The sequence below is a fragment of the Pyrgilauda ruficollis genome, unplaced genomic scaffold (assembly GCF_017590135.1).
Source record: "Pyrgilauda ruficollis isolate IOZ18807 unplaced genomic scaffold, ASM1759013v1 scaffold17, whole genome shotgun sequence".
NCBI classification, from domain to species: domain Eukaryota; kingdom Metazoa; phylum Chordata; class Aves; order Passeriformes; family Passeridae; genus Pyrgilauda; species Pyrgilauda ruficollis.
Window position 1 is genome coordinate 8,311,294 of NW_024515875.1, and position 19,065 is coordinate 8,330,358.

The 19,065-nt window shown below is 44.7% G+C and overlaps 1 protein-coding gene across 3 annotated transcripts in view; it reads right to left on the reverse strand.

Moving 5' to 3' along the window:
• Nucleotides 1–8,754, reverse strand: part of B4GALT4 (beta-1,4-galactosyltransferase 4) — a 28,281-nt gene extending 19,527 nt beyond the window's left edge. Inside the window, exon 1 of one of the 3 annotated variants that reach the window (XM_041464007.1) lies at nucleotides 8,278–8,754. The gene's annotated coding sequence lies outside the window, so the exon portion shown is untranslated. The other 2 variants (XM_041464006.1, XM_041464008.1) reach the window with 2 other exon arrangements.
• Between the last annotated feature and the right edge of the window lie 10,311 nt (nucleotides 8,755–19,065).

A 19,065-nucleotide genomic window follows, 5' to 3' on the forward strand; every position in this document is an offset into this window, starting at 1 on the left:
CTGACAAGGTAGAAAGATCACTGTACAGCATCAGCTTTTCTATGCAGCATAGTTCAAATCTTCAAGTTTTACAAGAGTCTATACCTGCTCCTTTCACAGGCACTTCCTTCTTTTCAACAGATTAGTTTCTTAGCAGGGAGTTAAACCAATAACTTTTAACACCTCTTTTACACAACACTTTCATAATCCTATTACCTCTTCCTATTTAAAACCCACCAACTGCACTGAGAAATGGTGCTATTTCAAAAGAAAAACAAACAACAAAAAAGATAAATCCATCTTCAAACAAATTCTCTTTCCACTTCTCAGAATTTCAAGCCAAAGAAAGAAAGCACATTAAACCACTCACTGCTGCTGCCACATCGCTCCTTCCTGTCGAACACTCACTCCAAGAACTGCGGAGAGCACTTCACAAGCAGCAGACGCTTTTCATCCAGGAAACCCCACACCATAAAGAGACCTCTGTTACCTCTGACAGGCTGCAGGAAAGAATCAGCTCAATATCACAGGATGGGGGAAAAAACTTAAAAAGGAAAAAGAAAAAAACAAAAAAGAGCCACCATATCCCACTTTTCCTCAGGCCAAAGAGGCTCCGTGGAGCTGTCCCACATGCCCCTCCCTCAGCTCATGAACGAGCCCAGGACGGCAGCCAGCCTCCCTCCTTTCCTCCTAGCGCAGCAGAACCAGCACACAGCACTCGGGCATACCGGGACAGAAGCAACACTGCTCAGAAATAATTCCCACAACAAACCCTTCCTTTAGAAACAAAGGCTCAAGCCTTTGCTCCTAAAAGCAAACCGCAATCTATCAGTGCCCTTTTGGCATCTTTTCCATTTGGAGATTTTAAACATTAGAGATGTCATTCTTCTTACACACATCAAGCTGTCCACTCTCTTGTCCATATCTGTGGAGAAGTGCCAGTGCTGCCACTACACTCCTCTCTGTTATCACCTAGACATACCCATTGATGACACTCCCTATTGTCTACTTTATGCAAGCATCTACTTTATGCAAACAGCCTGGCTCACTGACTCTTTTCACAAAAAGCAACTTCCTGTTACTAGGTTGTCCCTCCCTGGTGCTTTTTCTACCACTCTGACCTGTAAAGCTCCTCTAGCAACCCCACAGGATCAGCTGTATCGAAACAGAGGGGTCACTTTCTCATCTCACCCATCTGGAGCTCCCCCAGACTACCAGGGATGCAGCATTGCAACGACCTGAGTAGACCCAGGATGCATGGGTAAGGTGGATTGCAGAAAAGGATGGGAGAGAAAGTATAGGTACAGCCTCGTGACAAGGGTTAAATCTCTTGTAACTCAAACCTGCTTGAACTCTTTGGGCAATACATGCATTCCAAACAGGCAGGTATTTCAAGGCTTCCTCAGTCAGTGCCACCTCCTCTGTGCCACAAAGGCCTTATCTATTTTCAGGACTGTACAAGAATTTCGGGGAGCTTCCTCATTTCAGACACTCAGTAGTGCGAAAAGAACCTTTAGCACTACCACATGTTTTAACTGGTCAGTCACAAAGCCAGACCAGGCTGGGTCTCAACTGTCCCCATCTCATCTTTTTCTCCGATCCAGCCCCCAAACTATAATTTCTCTGCACCAGCACAAGCTCTCATGAAAGCATGGAGCTAGCTGGATTTGGAAGCAAGCAGAATTTCTAGCAACATTCTGTAATCCTTTGTCTACACTTCCCACTGAAAAATGTCAGAAAACCTGATATGACAACCAGCAGAAAAACAGTAGTTCAGCTTTCAGTTGACTGGGAATGGTTATTTTGGCAGAATGATAACAGATATTTCCAGGCAAATACAGGTAACGTTCTACAAACTGCCCAGAACTAGGAAATTTTAAAGAGGAAACATATGAGTTAAAAAGAAACTGACCAAGGTGCACTTGTGGGGCCTGATTACAGTAACAGCCACTGCCAGCTAAATACTCCAGTTATGTCAAGAATACAAAGAGATACACAGATGTGCTGGCTCCACACTCTTTATTCCTTGATAATCGTTTGACACTCAATATAAAAGAACAAAGGTACTGGCAGCTCCAACTCCCTGAATTACAAACCAAAAACAAAAGATAAAAGAATACCTAACACACCAGGAAATAACTGCTGTGGCTTAACCCCAGCTGGCAACTCAACACCACACAGCCACTCCCTCAACTCCTCACCAACAGTGGGACAGGGGAGAGAATGAGAAAAGTAGAAGTGAGAAAACTCACAGGCTTAGATAAAAACTGTTTAATAGGACATAAAAGGAAGACAATAATAATTGGAATAACTGTGGCAATAATGATAATTAGAATATACAACAGACATTATGCAGATGCTCACCAATACCCAGCCAGACCCTAAGCAGCTGCCCCTGGCCAGCCCACCCAGCAGGTGATACACTGAGCATGATGCCCTTTGGTATGGAATATTCCTTCAGCCATTTTGGGTCAGCTGTTCTGGCTGTGCCCCCTCTCAAATTCTTGTGCCACTCCAGCGTTTTCACTGGCAGAACATCAGAAACTAAGATGTCCATGACTTGGGGTAAACACTACTCAGCAACAACCAAAACATTCCTGTGTTATCAACTTAATTCTCATACTAAATAAAAAACACACCACTGTACCAGCTACTAGGAAGGAAATTAACCCTATCCCTGCTGAAACCAGGGCAATAGCCTGGATATTTAAGCTTACACAACTTACTGTCTCCAGGAGTGTGGGCATCACAGAATAAGTAATTGCAATGATGTAAACGAGGAAAGGCTTGGCAGAAAAATACAATAAATGCATTACATAAAAAGATAATATCACAGCAGAAAAGCACTGAAAAAGAACTTTCCATACATTTTTAACTCTGACATGCAGGACAGAGAAGAAAATAGGAGTGTCTCACCATCTTGCATATCCCTAACAGAGACACCATTGTTCTTCCACTCAACATTACCCTGAACAAGGAGTGCTATTCCCGTGTTCCAGCCTGCTCTGGTTTATGATCAATAAGCTGAACAACTGTCTCCACAGGGAATGCATCACACAAACACAGCAGTCCCTAGGCACTGGCACGTGTAAAATCCATTGTCCTTTGAACGTGTGTTCCCGATTTTCTGTCTGCTAGACTCTCACTTTACCACACCGGAACAGAAGAGGGGGAGGTAAAGACTCAGAGGTCACTTACCAGCTGACAAGGCAGACTCAACTTGGGGAAAATTAATTTGTTGTCAAGTAAAAATTGAGTAGGATGGTGAGAGGCAAAAAGTGCACTTCCCCTCCACTTGCTTCTTCCCAGGCTCAACTTCACTCATTCATTCCCACCTTATCCACTTCCCAACCCACAACAGTGCAGGGAGACAAGGAACGCAGGTCACAGAATTATAGAATCATCTAGGTTGGAAAAAAACCTCTATAATCATCGAGTCCACCTGTTAACCCAGCATTGGCAAGCCCACCACTAAACCATGTCCCCAAGCACCACATCTATAAGACTTGGGAATACTTCCAGGAACAGTGACTCAACCACTTCAAAGGGCAGCCTGCTCCAGGGCTTGACAATCCCTTCCATAATGAAATGTTTCCCAATATCCAATCTGAACCTCCCCTGGTGCAGCTTGAGGCTATTTCCTGTTGTCCTGTTGATTGTTACTTGGGAGAAGAGACCAACCCTTTCAGGTAGTTTTAAGGAGAGGACAGGTCTCTCCTGAGTCTCTCTTCTCCAGGCTAAACACCCCCAGCCCCCTCAGCTGCTCCTCACAGGACTTTTGCTCCAGACCCTTCACCAGTTCTGCTGCCCTTGTCTGGACTTGTTTCAGCACCTCAAAGTCCTTCTTGTAGTGAGAGGCCCAGAACTGTTCACAGCTATCAAGGTGTGGCCTCACCAGTGCCGAGTACAGGGGGACAATCACTACCCTAATCCCACTGGGCACACTGTTGCTGATCCAGGCCAGGAGGCCACAAGCTGCAGCTTCTTTCAAGGCATCTCCCCTGGCTACAACATGAGACTGACTACTGTACACCCAGGTGAGAGAGTTCTCCCCAGCCACAGCAAATGAGCGGGTGCTACTCCAATCCTGCAATACAGTTTTCACTTTCCTGAGGCACAGTGAAGTCTGGTGCTATGCTAGGAAATGCAATCTAGCATCTCTAGGCCAAGAAACACATTTATGAATGGCCCCTCTTGTTACACAACTACAGCTGAGCCACTGACCTCACTGTTAGACACGGCACCGTCAGCCCGAGCCCAGCCAAAGCGGCGGAGTGAGGGATACAGCAAACACGTCTGGCACAGCCCATCGCTCCCTACTGCTTACCACAGAAATACTTTTTAAGCAATATAGCACTTTTTTAAAAACACCTTCCCATCCAAGATGAGTGGAATATCCTGAAAAAACACATGATAAAACAGATCTCTGTGAACACAGGAACCTCATGTGTAATGGAATGCTCAGGTCACTACTCGGCTCAGCAATACCCTCTCTTTTCCTGGCAGCTGTGGCCTTGCTGGAGTGGCATCAGTCGGTATAGATGACAGATGTCAGGGGCCTTGACACTTTACAAAAACACTTCAACACATTCCTGGTCAAATTCCTCACTCAACTCTCTTCTGCACAGTAAGATAACATCTGAGAAAACCACTATATTACAATATTGCATATTCTTATTTCAGCTTCACAACACATTTTTTTAAACTAAAGTGTCAACCACAGATTTTATAATTTTCAGTGTATCTATGAACAAAGTTGTAAAAAAAAAATAAAATTAAGAGAGTTGAACATGTATTATGAAAGCATAACTAAGAACATTTGTTTCTCTTGAAGAACATTTTTTGTTTCTCATTAAGGTGCTTCAGCATCAGAACTGCACCAAAGACATTCCAGCTAAAGCTTCCTTAGGCTTCCTTCCTCAGATTTACTTTTTTATTACTTTTGCAATCTTATCCCAGTAAAGATTACAAATTCTCAGGGCCTACTGCAAAGACATCCATCAGAAAGCTGTACAGATGGCAGGACATTGTTAAGCCTTTAAATGTACGGGACTTTTTCCATGTTAAAACACAATTTACATCTATGCCAGTTTTCAACCAATCTGCAGATGGATTTTTATGCAGTAGAAAAGTTTCAAACATACAATTTAAGAGCTCTAACTCAAACCACTGGGATGTGATATGGCCTAGAACAATATTTTGGAGCTGAAAACTAGTACAACATTGCAACACGAAATTTTAATCAAGCGCTTGCAAAAGTAATTTGAAAAATATACTTCTGAGAGTCAGGATATTGTTAAATCTTTTGGACAAGCAGCTCAGTAAAACTTCAGGCAGAGGGAGACAGCTTATCCCTCTTACACTTAGTTACGAATTTCCTTCCTCCACCTAACCAGATCCTGCTTGGGAGTCTGGAGAATTAAGGAAGATGTGATCATGCTCCTCCTCTCCTACCCCCTCAGGACTAAGGAGCTCCTGTGTCCCCAACCCTCCTCACCCGAGCAGCAGACGGGCTCTCTCTCTTTCCAGGAAGAAGAGAGGTCAAGAGGGATGATACCCAACTCAGAAGCAGAGCAGGGGCAAGTGGCTGCTTTCCAGCCCTTCACTTCTCATTACTGTGCAGGTCTTATCCCCTCCCATCTCACTGAAGAACAAAATTAGATGCAAGAGTTCAGAAGTCAACTACAGGACTGAAGGCTGAGGGGAAGCACAAGATTGCTGCTGATGATGCCCACCAACATCAGATCCACATACATTGCTATCACTTGTAACTGCACACATTTACAGTCGCCACTGTATCCGTTTAAAAGGATTATCTGAATCATAATGCATGATAACTTTATCCTACAATTCACTGCCTGATAAATAAATATTTACTCAGCTGTTGCTCTCAGGACACCAAGATGACCCAATGGCAGCTGTAAGGCAGGTTACTTGTAGGTGTGCCAAAGCACTTCAAACAGAAGGCAAAATACTTATAAAACACTCTAAATATGTTGAAACCCATAAAGAAAAAAGTGAAGGAAGCACTCTCCCATAATTTTAAAATATTTTCAAGGCCCCGTTTGTATGCAGGGCAAAACCACCAGTCTCTGAAGCAAAAAAAAACCAGCTATCCCAGCAGCAAACCTGCTGGGTGACTTTTGATACGTATTTGCCAAAAAAAATTAAAAAATAGGTTTTTAACCAAATTCTTGCATCATTCAACGAGGGTACAGAATCTCAACGTACACCTCCTTCAAACTAACAAAAGCCAAGTTCACCAAACTCATAAAACTAACTTAGACTTAAGATCATATAAAAGAAAGCCAGTAATCAAGCACCCCCCAATTTCTATTTTTCTCCTACATATTACTTAAAAGAGAAGGACAAGCCAACTCAAACCAAAGACAAAAACAAAAATGCAAGCTTTCCAAAGTTGAAGTAGCACATGTCTTATTTCTAACTGAAACATATTTGTGAAAATGAAACACAGCTTCTACAAAAATGACAAGGAAATACCCACATAAATAAAAAACAAGATCAACCATACCTAAAGGAAGTGTTTATCAAGAAAACTCAGTCACAGTAACATTATCTCGGATGGAAGTGATACTTTACACTGTTAAAGAAAAGCTCATGAAACATTATCCAGGTTGAACAGCGAGAGAGAATAACAGAAGACCCCAAAGTTGCGCTTCTATGTATTCTAAATTTGATCAGTGTTTGTAATTAACAACAAAAGACATACAGAACCATCACTGAGTTGGCAAAGAAAAAAACATTTAGAGAAAGAGCATCTCACATAGCTACCAACTTTACTGACAAAATCTGTAAATATTCAAGTTTAGGACTTAGAACTGATCCCAAAGTTTATTTCTTCGGGTTCTTTTCATGATAGCTATCTCAAAGACATCAAACTTTCACCTTCCTTTTCTCTAAACCACTCTGTTGAAAACTGTCTTGTAAACTGCCTCAGCTGTCTCTTGGGAACTCCCACAGCTGTTAAATGAAGGGATAGAAAAAATGTTAATTTCACAAGAGATATTCATTGTTAGCTCTTTGAGACAAGCAAGCATTAGTAAGAAACTGAATACACATATTCTCCTTTTTGACTATTGCTACAAAAATGCTGTGAAAGTCTTAAAGTCTGCAAGGTTTCAAATCTTATCAGAGCTCTGCTTTAAAAGCATTTATATTATGATTCAAAAATAAAACCTTATTGAATACTCATGCTAGTAACCCCACTTCTGCTCCCCCTCAACACCTGGAAACACATTTCACAGAATTAGCTAGGTTGGAAAAGACGTTTGAGATCAAAAAGTCCAATCTGTGACCTAACACCACCTTATCAACTAAACCATGGCACTAAGTGCCACATCCAGTCTGTTTTTAAACACCTCCAGGGACAGCAACTCCACCACCTCCCCAGCAGCTCATTCCAATGCCCAATCACTCTTTCTCCGAAGGATTTTTTCATAATGTCTAGCCTAAACTTTCCCTGGCACAGCTTAAGACTGTGTCTTCTTGTCCTGTCATGGGTTTTCTCGGAGAAGAGACTGACCCCCAGCTGCCCACAACTTCCTTTCAGATAGTTGTTTCCATCATCACCTGGAGTATATTGTCCAATGACAGCTTCTGTGAGCTTGTGCAAGTCTCCTTTCAAGCCCACTGATCACTATTCTGGCTCTTCCAAGTCAACATCTGGAGCAGCAAGTGAAATAATTTATGTCTTGTCAGTGAGAAAATGTTTAGTGAAGAGCACCACTTGCCTGTGCTCCGGTTTCCACGTGTGAAATAGAGAAAATTACATCCAGTACTGCATTTACTTTAACAGAAAACCATCCAAAGCTGTACTTAAAACGCAAAAACCACAGCACTGCAGACATCCTCCACACTCACAGTCCCCAAGCCCGAGTACAGTAACTACTTCCACCGAGTACATAATTTTTAAACATGTAACCATTGCCAATTATTTCATTAAAGCTATGCTACGATGAGCAGTATGTCCCGGCAGACTCACTTGCACGATCACAGCCTCAAGCCCCGCCTGCGATGTTCCATGAGGGGTTCCCTACACGCACGCGGACTCTCTGGAAGTCCTGAGCTGTACGAGACGACCCAGTTTCGGCCACGGACCAGATGCTCCAAGTCCGAGGAGGTGCAATGAAACCAACACGCTGGGCCCTTTGGCTAACGATCCCAAACCGAAGCACCGGCCGGGCACTCGTTACCCCCAGCGCTCCCCTCCACGCCCGCCCTCAGGACGGGCAGCCCCTCACCGCGCTCCCCCGCTCTGCAGACGGAGCTCGTACTTACGGGGCCCGCGCCTCCCACTGCCCCCAAGGCCGCAGGGGCACGGACACGCTCCCGGCGCGGTTCCCGGTGCCGCAGGGACAGGGACACGCTCCCGGAGCCACGGCCACGCTCCCGCCGCGGCCCCCAGCCCGCCGCCCACCCGCTCGCTCTCTCGCGCAGGCGCCCTGGCGCCGCGCCGCCCCTCCCCGCGCTCCCCTCAGCGCCCCTCCCGCCGCTCCCGCTCCCGGGCCATCCCGGGAATAGCGGGCCGGCGGGCCTCAGCCGCTTGTTTGCTTTGGGCTTCCCGAGCTAACGCGGCAGGCGCGGCTCTGTCAGCGCGGCTCGGACGGTGCCAGCGGCTCGGCACGCCCGGGGTGCTGGTGGCGCTGACAGAACTCTGCCAGCTCTTGCTATTTGCGGGAATGCTGAACCGCCTGGGGTTTGGGGCTTTTGGAGCTGCGGGGGAGCTCCGAGAGTTTGGGCATCACGGCATTTGCATGGCCGGCGCTCCTCAGCAGCTGAGTCTCACTTCCTCTCCAGACGTATCTGTTGGAAGATGTCCCTGCCCGTGGCAGGGGTGGAGCCAGCGAATCTTTAAGGTCCTTTCCGAATCTTTAAGGTCCTTCCTTTTGCGGCTCTGTGGTATTTAGCACTTTACAATCAAAATTACGTGGGGCTCCGCAGGAGTTCTTAGTGATAAGAATTAAAATGCCTGCTTCCAAAACTCAGGAACAGGAATGTTGTTCCCCTTCCTTAAGTGAAATCACAACAGGGCTTTTGGTGTCAAACTTCAAGAGTGCAGAAAGCCGCTTCAAATTTGGTGCCCGCATGCAGATGGCTAAAGGTGCTGTTACGAGGAAGTTAATATTTGACAAAAAGCCTCAAAATCAAAGCTGTTTTTACCTGCAGTACACAGTAGATCACTGTATGGATTAACCGAAGTTCCAATTGCTCTAACTTAGCGCCGCTTGTTTAATCATGCAAACCTTTTCAACCTAACTGCTCCTACCTGCCAAAAAGGCCGATTATTTTAAATTATGCGCTCAAACAACAAAGCAGTTTCACTGACCATAGGAAGGAAAGCAAAATGGGAGCAGTGGGAATGACCGTGGTGCTGCCCTGCTCTAGAGGATTGCTGCTTGCTGCTCTACAGGCCTGCAGATGTGCCTGCCAGGAGCTGGAACACACCACCCACACCTCATACAGCTGCACCCACGGGGCATCTCTGTATGCTCTATGAAGCACTACAAAAGTCCTTCAAGAAAAGGGGAAAATTCATTTTCTTTTGTGGAGAAAAATTACTTCTGTTGAAAGAAGAAGAGAGTAGAAAGTTTCTGCTTAAAAGTGTAGGAAATAAAATAAAGGCAAAACAATAAAATTTTCAAAAATTAGATCTGAGGGAGAATGAAGAATATTATTACATTCCTTCTGTTTGTAAATAGTAAAGAATGTTGATAATCTAAAATTAAAAGGGATGTTAATAGTTGTCCAGTATTAGCTGTATGAGTGATCCTTTTCCTAGTGGCATCAGTCACACCTATTGATAGTTTTAGTCAAGTTTAATGATGTTATGTAATTGTCAGACCGAGATACTACTTCCTGATTGTAAACAAATCTACCAGGGTGAAGGTCTCAAATATAGCATGTTTCTGTTTGTGCTGTGTCAGTCAGAACTGCAGATACAGAAGACACTCTGCTGAGAGAGTGACCCCCCAGTGTTAGTCATTATTTGACCCATGGAGAATGCATTGGCCTTATCACTTTGTCAGTCCACCCTCATACCGCAGATTTAACCAGAGTGTATCTTAAATCCCAGTGCACACAGCAAATCACTCATCTTACAGACCAACAAAGAGAAGGAAGCAAATAATGAGACCTGAAATTACTGTGGTGGTGGTCTCACAGGATAGGGAAAGGAGAGATGAAATGGCCAAAGGTATGTGTGAAGATGCTAGAAACAAACTCAGTTATGCAGAGGATCTCAAAGCACTGTTTGGACTTGCAGTCATCAGGAATACTGTGCTGTATGTAAAGGGAAACTTGGCCCATGGCAGTGATCGCAGGGAATGTGGGAAACATTCTGAGAACCACAATTAACTCTGTTTATGGCCCACGGAACACTGCCTTTCTATAAAAGTCTCTCTTTGTGTTTTCCTCCACAAACATTCTTATCTTGCAAATTTAACATTTGTCTAATTTTGTTTAACCAAGTTTCTTTTCTCTGTACTAAATGTTATGCTTGTTCCAAAAAATAAAACCTTGTGGATCTCATGGGAACAGTCTTGAGAAAGGCCCTGAATCTGGAGTCTCCTTCGGTGATCTATCTTTTTTATTTAATTAAGCAAACCTTACATTTTCCCCTACCTCAAATATTCAGGTTGTCCTAGGTGTGCTCTAGCTGCTGATTTTAATCTCACTTGTAGAATATGACAAGGACTGAACTTAACCCACCCAGAATATCAACCATTGCTGAGCTCCACACCACATGCAAATGTAGTACAAGACAGGTGTTCCCCAAATTTCCCCATGACTCAAGGTTTTCAAGGTGTAAACTAGCATTTTTTAAATGTTTGGAAAGGAGCAAAGATCATTAGTTGTGGAAATAATGCCATCCAATAAATAATTATCTGTAAATTTAGCAGTAAGTATTTCAGTGGAATGCTACATCTCCAGCTGGGAGAAGGTCACACAGTACACGGCATGCTGAGCAACATTATTACACTGAGGTGATGAAAAGAATTTTTTTTCCAGTCCGGAAGAAGCAATGATATTAACAGCAAACCTGATACCTCATCAACTAGCCTAGCACAACATAAAAGGTTTCCCTAAGAAATCAAATCCTTCTCAGCAGGTTGTTAATGCTAGTAGTTTATCTCAATACTGTGCCATAGAAATGGCAGAATTTCTGAGTAAATAGAATCGGATCATGGGTCATTTGGGTCTGATTATGTTAATGCTGCTATTTGTTGAGCTGCAGTAGATTTTGAAGCCCTGCAGGTTGGTTTTCTACTCACATAGACATCAGTGACTTGAAATAAACTTGTTTATAACACCTACTTTTAGAAGATGCTTAGAAGACCTGTTTTCTTGAATACAAAGTCCACATTGGGCACTCCCAGGGTAAATTTAAAGGATTGTTCCTGTTCAGGATCACCTGTTTATGTCCCAGAGTTTGTGGAACAGTAGCCCTGGAGTGAAAGGATAGAGGAGGTGCTTGATAAAATGAAATATTGAGGAGTCAGTAAGACAGGAAAAGGATTTGAAACAGGAGGGAGAGTGAGCAGCAAAAGGGGTCTATTTTTTCTCAGGGACAGCAGAAAACAGACACGAAGCATAGCAGAAGCAAGGAGCAGGTGAAAAGGGTGTTAACCTAAATAAAAGAAATGAGAATTGGAAGGAACAGATAGGAAAATCAAATAGGTTTACAGCGTAAAAAGTTTTATACTGTTAATGTTTGCAGGGGACAAACTGGTATTGCATGACTCTATCTAAGACCCCGCAGCAGTTACACATTTAATCAAAGAAGGGTCTTTTTGAGCCTGAGCCTGTGTACTTTGATGGTCTTCTCACACACGTAGTCCAATGATTTACGATAAAGTCCCAAGAAGGATAAGTTAGAAGACTGATAACTAAAGGGGATTTCACAAAACCTAGCAAGGAGGATCTCACCTTTCCCGTTCTGTCTGACCTAATCCTTGTTCCTCAGTACTACTTTCCTTGGCTCAATCTGGATTACAGTTTCCTCGCAAATATGAGGAAAGCAAGGACCCAAACTTTCACGCAGCTCTCTGATGAATTCATTGATAAAAATACAACATACCATGGATTACACAGAAGGACCCTGGCAGACAAATGCAAGTTATTTCTGAAATTTTATTTCAAGTGTAGATGGGTATAAATTGTCATACTGTGATAGCTCTGGCCACATTAACATTGCCATGTGAAAATGAGAAAGGAAAAGATGAGACACATAAGTCTCCACACTAGGCATAACAATTAGTGCATAAAATGCTAGGGAGGAGGGTGTGTAAATCTTTAAAGCATCCAACCAAAGCTGTGCTTAAGTCATTAGCCTAACTTTTATAAATAGCACAAAGTTACTTCTTCTAGTAAAAATGCACAGCAGCTGTAAGGTTAATCTGCATGTATCTGGACTTGAACTGCTGTTCAGATTTCTGACTGAGAAGGAATTTCACCCCTGCTGAATTAGCACAGATCTGTCTCCTACCCTACTGTGGTTTATTGCACAGTTCCATCAGCTAAGATCTCCTGGGCATGTTTTACTCAAAGATCAGGTTTCTCTTGGAGCAGGCATCTCAGGCCTCAGAGACACCTGTACTGAGGATAAGAACAATTTGTCTTCTTAAATATTTCACTGTTTTGTTTGGGTATTTTCTGCAGCTGCTCTGGAGCAATGGAATGCTTTGGCAGATTTCCTAGTACAAGGTGTGCATTACAGAGGTTCAGACAGAGAACTACAGATACAGTCTGTTGGTACATCTGGGCTGTCACTGGTCATTTCTGTGGCTAAAGGGGAAGGATCAGCAAAGCTGAGGTGTGAGGGCAGTGAGGCAGACACAATCAATCTGTTCACTGAGCAGCAGCTGTGATCCAGTTTGTAGACATGGAAATTATGTGAGGATGCTGCTGAGGCAGAAGGAAGGAAAGTGAATGCATGAGGCACAGACCCTGATCTGCTGCCAGGGAATTAAGAGGGAGAATTCTTTGTCAGAAACAAGCCAAATCACACTGATAAGCCAAAAAGACTTTACCAGAGCCCCTTCCAGACACTTGTTTTAAAAGTAAAACAGAAGAGCTGTCCTGGTTTTGGCTGGGATAGAGTCAATTTTCTTCCTAGTAACTGGTACAGTGCAGTGTTTTGAATTCAGTATGAGAATAATGTTGATTATACAATGATGCTGTCATTGTTGCTAAGTAATACTTACCCTAAGTGAAGAATTTTTCAGCTTCCCATGCTCTGCCAGGAAGCAGGTGCACGAGAAACTGGGAGGGAGCATGGCCAGGACAGCTGCCCCAGGCAGGCCAGTGGGGTATTCCATACCACAGAATGTCATGCTCAGTATACAAACTGGAAGAAGCTGGCCAGGAGTCACTGCTGGCTTCTAGGTGGTGAGCAACTGTATTGTGCATGACTGTTGGCTTGTTGATTTTCTTATATTGACTTTCATTTCTCTCTTTCCATTATCTCTGTTTTCATTACAATTATTACTAGTTGCATTATTATTTTACTTTTTGTCAATTCTTAAGTTGCTCTTATCCCAACCCACAGATCTGACCTTTTTCCGGTTCTCCTCCCCATCCCTCTGTGGGGTGGGTGGGGCAGTGAGTCCTGCTGGTACTTAGTTGCCAGCTGGCGTTACACTGTGTCAATATCCTTTTTGGCACCCAACATGAAGCATTGAGGGTTCCGATAAGGACAGGCCTGAGCAGAGCACATTAGAACAAATTTGTTATGAGCATTCGCTGCATTGGTTTAACAATCACTGGTCACAACACTGGTTTACTTGCTCTCGGAGTCGTTGCACTTGTTCTCAGGGCTGTATTATGCAGCACTTTACTTGCAGCACGTGTTCCCTCTCTTGGCTTTATCGCCTTTGAGGTCTGGGCTAAGGTTATCGTTTTATTGTACTTTGTAATGCTGGCTTGTGATATGATAGAATTACTGGTTGCACGACTAATCTGGTGTGTGTACTCAGCATTGCTCACCTGTGTTCTTCGAGAGCCATCTGTTGGGAACTACCAATAATCACACCTTTTTGCTTTCCTCCTCCAAGAGACAACCTACGGAGGAGATATCCTTCCACACTTTCCCCTTTCCTGCCAGGATAATTACAGTAATGTTTGAGGATTTTGAAAATTGTGAATGTCCTTGGGATGTTGAAACCAGCACGGTCCTATTTCCAGGAATGTTGAATGTGTTCCAGGTCTTGTTCATGGTTAAACAACTATTTGGGAATAAGACCAAGAGAATTCCCTGAGTTTGGATAGTTACAAGTAGCAGGATGTGTGGGATAGCATATGGCAAGTACCTACGACAGTGGGCACCCCCAGTGTCTTGGAACCTCCTCCCTGAACAAGTGCAGAATGAATATTTGGGAAAAATATGCACTTACCCTTTTCCAGACAGGAAAATTCCAGACAGGCACAAGTCACAGAGGTGTGCTGGGGCCTGGCCCATGCCTGTTGATCCCTGTTCAACACTCTTCAGAACCTCAAGGGGACAAGATTGTCTGGATCTGATGGCAAAGTGTTAGGCACTGCAGCTACTCCAACCCTGGTGATAGGGACTGCAGCTGAACCAGAGACCCAACCCATGCCAGTGTCAGTCACCCTACAGACAAGAAATGGACATGAAAATCCACTTGTTCAGTAAAGGGGGACAAAGCAGAAGAAAAGGAGGAAGCAGAACAAATGATAACCACCACTCAATCCCTATCACTGAGTTATGCATTCTGGAAAAATATTTCATCTATTGTCCAGGTGAACATGTGCTAAAAACTTGGCTGCTAAAATGCTGGGATAATGGGACTAGCAACCTGGAAATAGAAGTTAGGGAAGCCAAGCATTTGGGGTCACTCTCTATGGAAAGGAGCATTGACAAGCTTATTGGAAAAGGGATACAAGTCCTTGGTCTTTGGAGATGACTTCTGTCAAGCATGAAGGAAAAGTATCCCTTCAAGGAAGACATTATATGTCCCCCAGGCAAGATGAACATCGTTAGATCCCATTAGGTGTGATCAGCAAAACAACAGCCACATGTCCAGCATCTAGCAAGAAAGAAACACAAGATTCTTAGGTGTTATGGGTTTTTGGAGAATGCACATTCCAAATTACAGTCCTCTCTATCATGTGACCCGGCAGAAGAGTGGTACCAAACGGGACGTGGAGCAGCAACAAGTCTTTGAACAAATCAAACAGCAAATAGTTAATGCAGTAGCTCTTGGGCCAGTCTGGGCAGGGCAAGATGTTAGAAATGTGCGCTATGCTGCAGCCAGGGAGATTGACCCGACACGGAACCTCTGGCAGAAAGCACCATGGGAGACTTGAGGTCAGCCCCATGGCTTTTGGAGCCAGGGATACAGAGGATCTAAGACTTGCTACATTCCAGCTGAAAAAGAGATAATTGCACCTTATGAAGGGGTTTGAGCTGCTTCGGAAGTGATTGGAACTGAGCAGAGCTGCTCCTGGCACCCAGGTTCGCTCTGCTGGACTGGATGCTCAAAGGGAGGGTCTCCTCTGCACTTCAGACAATTGAGGCTACATGGAATAAATGGGATACCACTGATCACACAACGAGGTCAAATAGGAAAACCCAGGCATCCAGGAATCTTGAAAGTGATCATGAACTGGCCAGAAGGTAAAGATTTCAGAATATGGTCATAGGAGAAGCTGACATGTGCCAAAGAGGCTGCACTGTATGACAAATTATCAGAAAGTGAGAAGCAATATGCCCTGTTTATTGATGGGTCCTGATGTGTTCTAGGAAAGCATTGGAGGTGGAAGGCAGCTGTATGGGGTCCCCTATGACAAGATGCAGAAACTGCTGAAGGAGAAGATGAGTCCAGTCAGTTTGCAGAGGTGAAAGCCATCCGGCTGGCTTTAGACATTGTTGAATGGGAAAAATGGCAAATACTTTACCTCTCTACTGACACAGGGATGATGGCAAATGCCCTGTGGAGGGGGTTGCAGTGATGGAAGCAGAGTAACTGGCAATGCAGAAGTAAACCCACCTTGGCTACTGCACCGGGGCAGGATATTGCTGCCTGGGTGGAGAACCTGGTTGGGAAGGAGCATCACATAAATGCTCATGTGCTCGAGCTGGGCCACTGCAGAACACCGAAACAACCCATAGGTGGCTCAGGTGGATCTGGATTGGCAACATAAAGGTGAATTATTTATAGCTCGGTGTGCCCATGACACCTCAGGCCATCAAAAAAGTGATGCAACTACAGACGGGATAGTGAGGGGTAGATTTGACCATGGACACTGTCACACAGGTTATCCATGAATGTGCAGCATGCTGCAATTAAGCAAGTCAAGTGGTTAAAGACTCTCTAGTATGAAGGACAGGGGCTGAAATGTAAATACGAGGCCTGGCAGAGTGAATGTATCACACTCCCACAAATCCTCCATGGGCTTACTGGAGGGCTGGAAACATTCTGGGCCCCATACCACCACCAGAAAACTATCCTGGGCCTTGAAATGCAAGTTTTGTGGGGACCTGGTAGGCCATAAACAACTGTGTTACACAATGGGACTCTTCCAAAACAACCTTGTAGACAACTGGGCCAAAAACATAGTATTGAGTGGGTATTACAGACCTTATTGCACACCAGCCTCCAGGAAAAATTCAGCAGTGCAATGAACTATTAAAGACTGAGCTGAGAGCAATGGGTGGTGGAATCTTCAAACATTTAGCAAAAGCCACCTGGTTAGTCAGCACTAGGGAATCTGTCAGTCAGGCTGGCACTGCTCAATCAAAACTTTTACATACTGGACAATGGAGTAAATTTCCAGTAGTGCACATAAAAAATATGCTGAGGGAAAAAAGTCTGGGTTATTCCTGCCTCAGGCAAAGGCAAAAGCAATCCATGGGATTGTTTTTGTTCAAGGACTTGGGTGCACTTGATGGGTAATTCAGAAGGATGGGGAGGTCTGGTGTGTGCCTCAGGAGGATTTGATTATGGGTGGGAATTACAATTTATTAAACTGTTTGATGTAATTCTTATATAAGACCGTGTGCTATCACGTATATGGTGGTGATATGCTCATCAGTACATTGGGCACTTTGCAGCACCCATCTCCACAACTGCAGATTTGGGGATCTGAACCCAACTCCCTTTTGATTACCACATTAATAGAAGATGAACTTTGATAAATATTAACAAGTGCAATGGTGATGTAATCAGAACAGGCTTCACCATGCAACAGTCCAACAACACACACCGTCTTCTGTCGCCCTGATTTTTTAAGATTTTCTAAGCCTTCTGATGTTTGCATTCTTGTAGCAAACTTTCTCACACACTTTCTGTAAACAACTTATTGTTTTGCATTCTTTTATGGAGGAGGAGAAATTTGATGGACTGTTGGTTTGTCCAGTGTCATTGGAGAAGTGGCACTTTCACCCTCCAATCCACTGTCACCTTTGGAAATCTATAAATGTTTGGGTCAGAAAATAAACTTCCTTTTTTCCCTTGAGAACAGCAGCGTGTCTGCGTTGTGTTGTTTCGTGTCCTATAGCAACAGTCTTCTCTGCCCTGAAAGACTATAATGAAGCTCAAGGTCATGGACGAAATAACTCAACTGACATTTTATAGAGACAGACTTAGGGAATGATATCTGTGTGCACACACCAAAGGACAGGAAGGGTGATGCGATATTTGAAAGTATGGGAGCTGGCATGATGTAAATGATGTAGAATAAGGGGTGGATACTGTGCTGGTTTCAAATGGGAACATGAGCCTTCTGCACCTTGGCTGAGGGTGGCAATGGCAGAAGGGTTTTTCAGCTGCTGATGTTCAGCCATGGGATAAATAGATGTGCTGGCTGTAATAAAGCAGTTAATTATGATTTTATGATTTTGTTTTAAATGGTATCTCATGATGCAAAACATGGATACAACTCAAGTCCCATGTCCAGTTCTGGGCCCCCCATACAAGAAAGGCTTTGAGATGCTGGAGCGAGGCCAGAGAAGGGCAACAAAGCTGGTGAAAGAGTCTGGAGCATAAGTCCTCTGAGGAGCTGGTGAGAGAGCTGGGATTTAGCCTGGAGAAGATAAAGCTTGGGGGGACCATATACCACTCTCTTGGTCTTGGTCTCTTCTCCCAGGAAACAAGCAACAGGATAAGAGGACACAATTTTAAGCTGTGCCAGAGGAGGTGTGGATTGGACTTTAGGAGGAATTTCTTCAATGAAAATGATGATTAGACATTGGACTGGGCTGTCCAGGGAGGTGGCGGAGTCATGGACCCTGGAGGTGTTTCAGAAAAGACTGGACGTGGGTCTCTGGTTGTCAAGGTAGTGATCAGGCATAGGTTGGACTCCATGATCTCAAAGGACTTTTCCAAGACCTGCCTGATGGATTGTGTGATTCCGTGTGGATCCTTCTGCCGTCTGGGAGGCGGGATGCCTCCCAGAAACCAACTGCCACATCTGCCAACTCAGGCTGCTTCGACAGTGCCAAGTGCCTCCTGCAAACTGGCATCAGGAACCTGGGCTGGTGAGGTTTGTTTCCCAGGGAAAAGGGCTGGCGTTTGTGTTCAAGGGCCAGTGGCCCGGAGTGGCCGGCTGCCTGCTGAGGTTCCGCACGGCGCAGGATGTCTCCCAGACCCAAGCTGCCACCACTGCCAGCTTGGGCTGCTTTGACAGTGCCAGGTTCCTCCTGCAAACAGACATCAGGAACCCGGGCTGGTGGGTTTTGTTTCCCAGGGAAAAGGGCCGGCGTTGGTGTTCAGGGGCCTGTGGCCTGGAGTGGCCAGCTCCTTGCTCTATTTCCATACAGCGCAGGATGCCTCCCAGACCCAAGCTGCCACCACTGCCAGTTCTGTTTGGTATGACTGTGCCAAGTACCCCCTGCAAACTGACATCAGTGTCAGGCTGGAGTCTTTTGTTTCCCGGGGAAAAGGGCCGGTGTTGGTGTTCAGGGGCCTGAGGTCCCGTGAGTCCGGCCCCCTGCTCCAATTCCACACGTGTGCTGTGGTTCCGGGGCAAACCGTGTACGGAGCACCGCTCAGAGGCACCACAGCAGCGAGGCCGCTCCGGCGGCAGCGGCGGAGCCCTGGCTGCCCC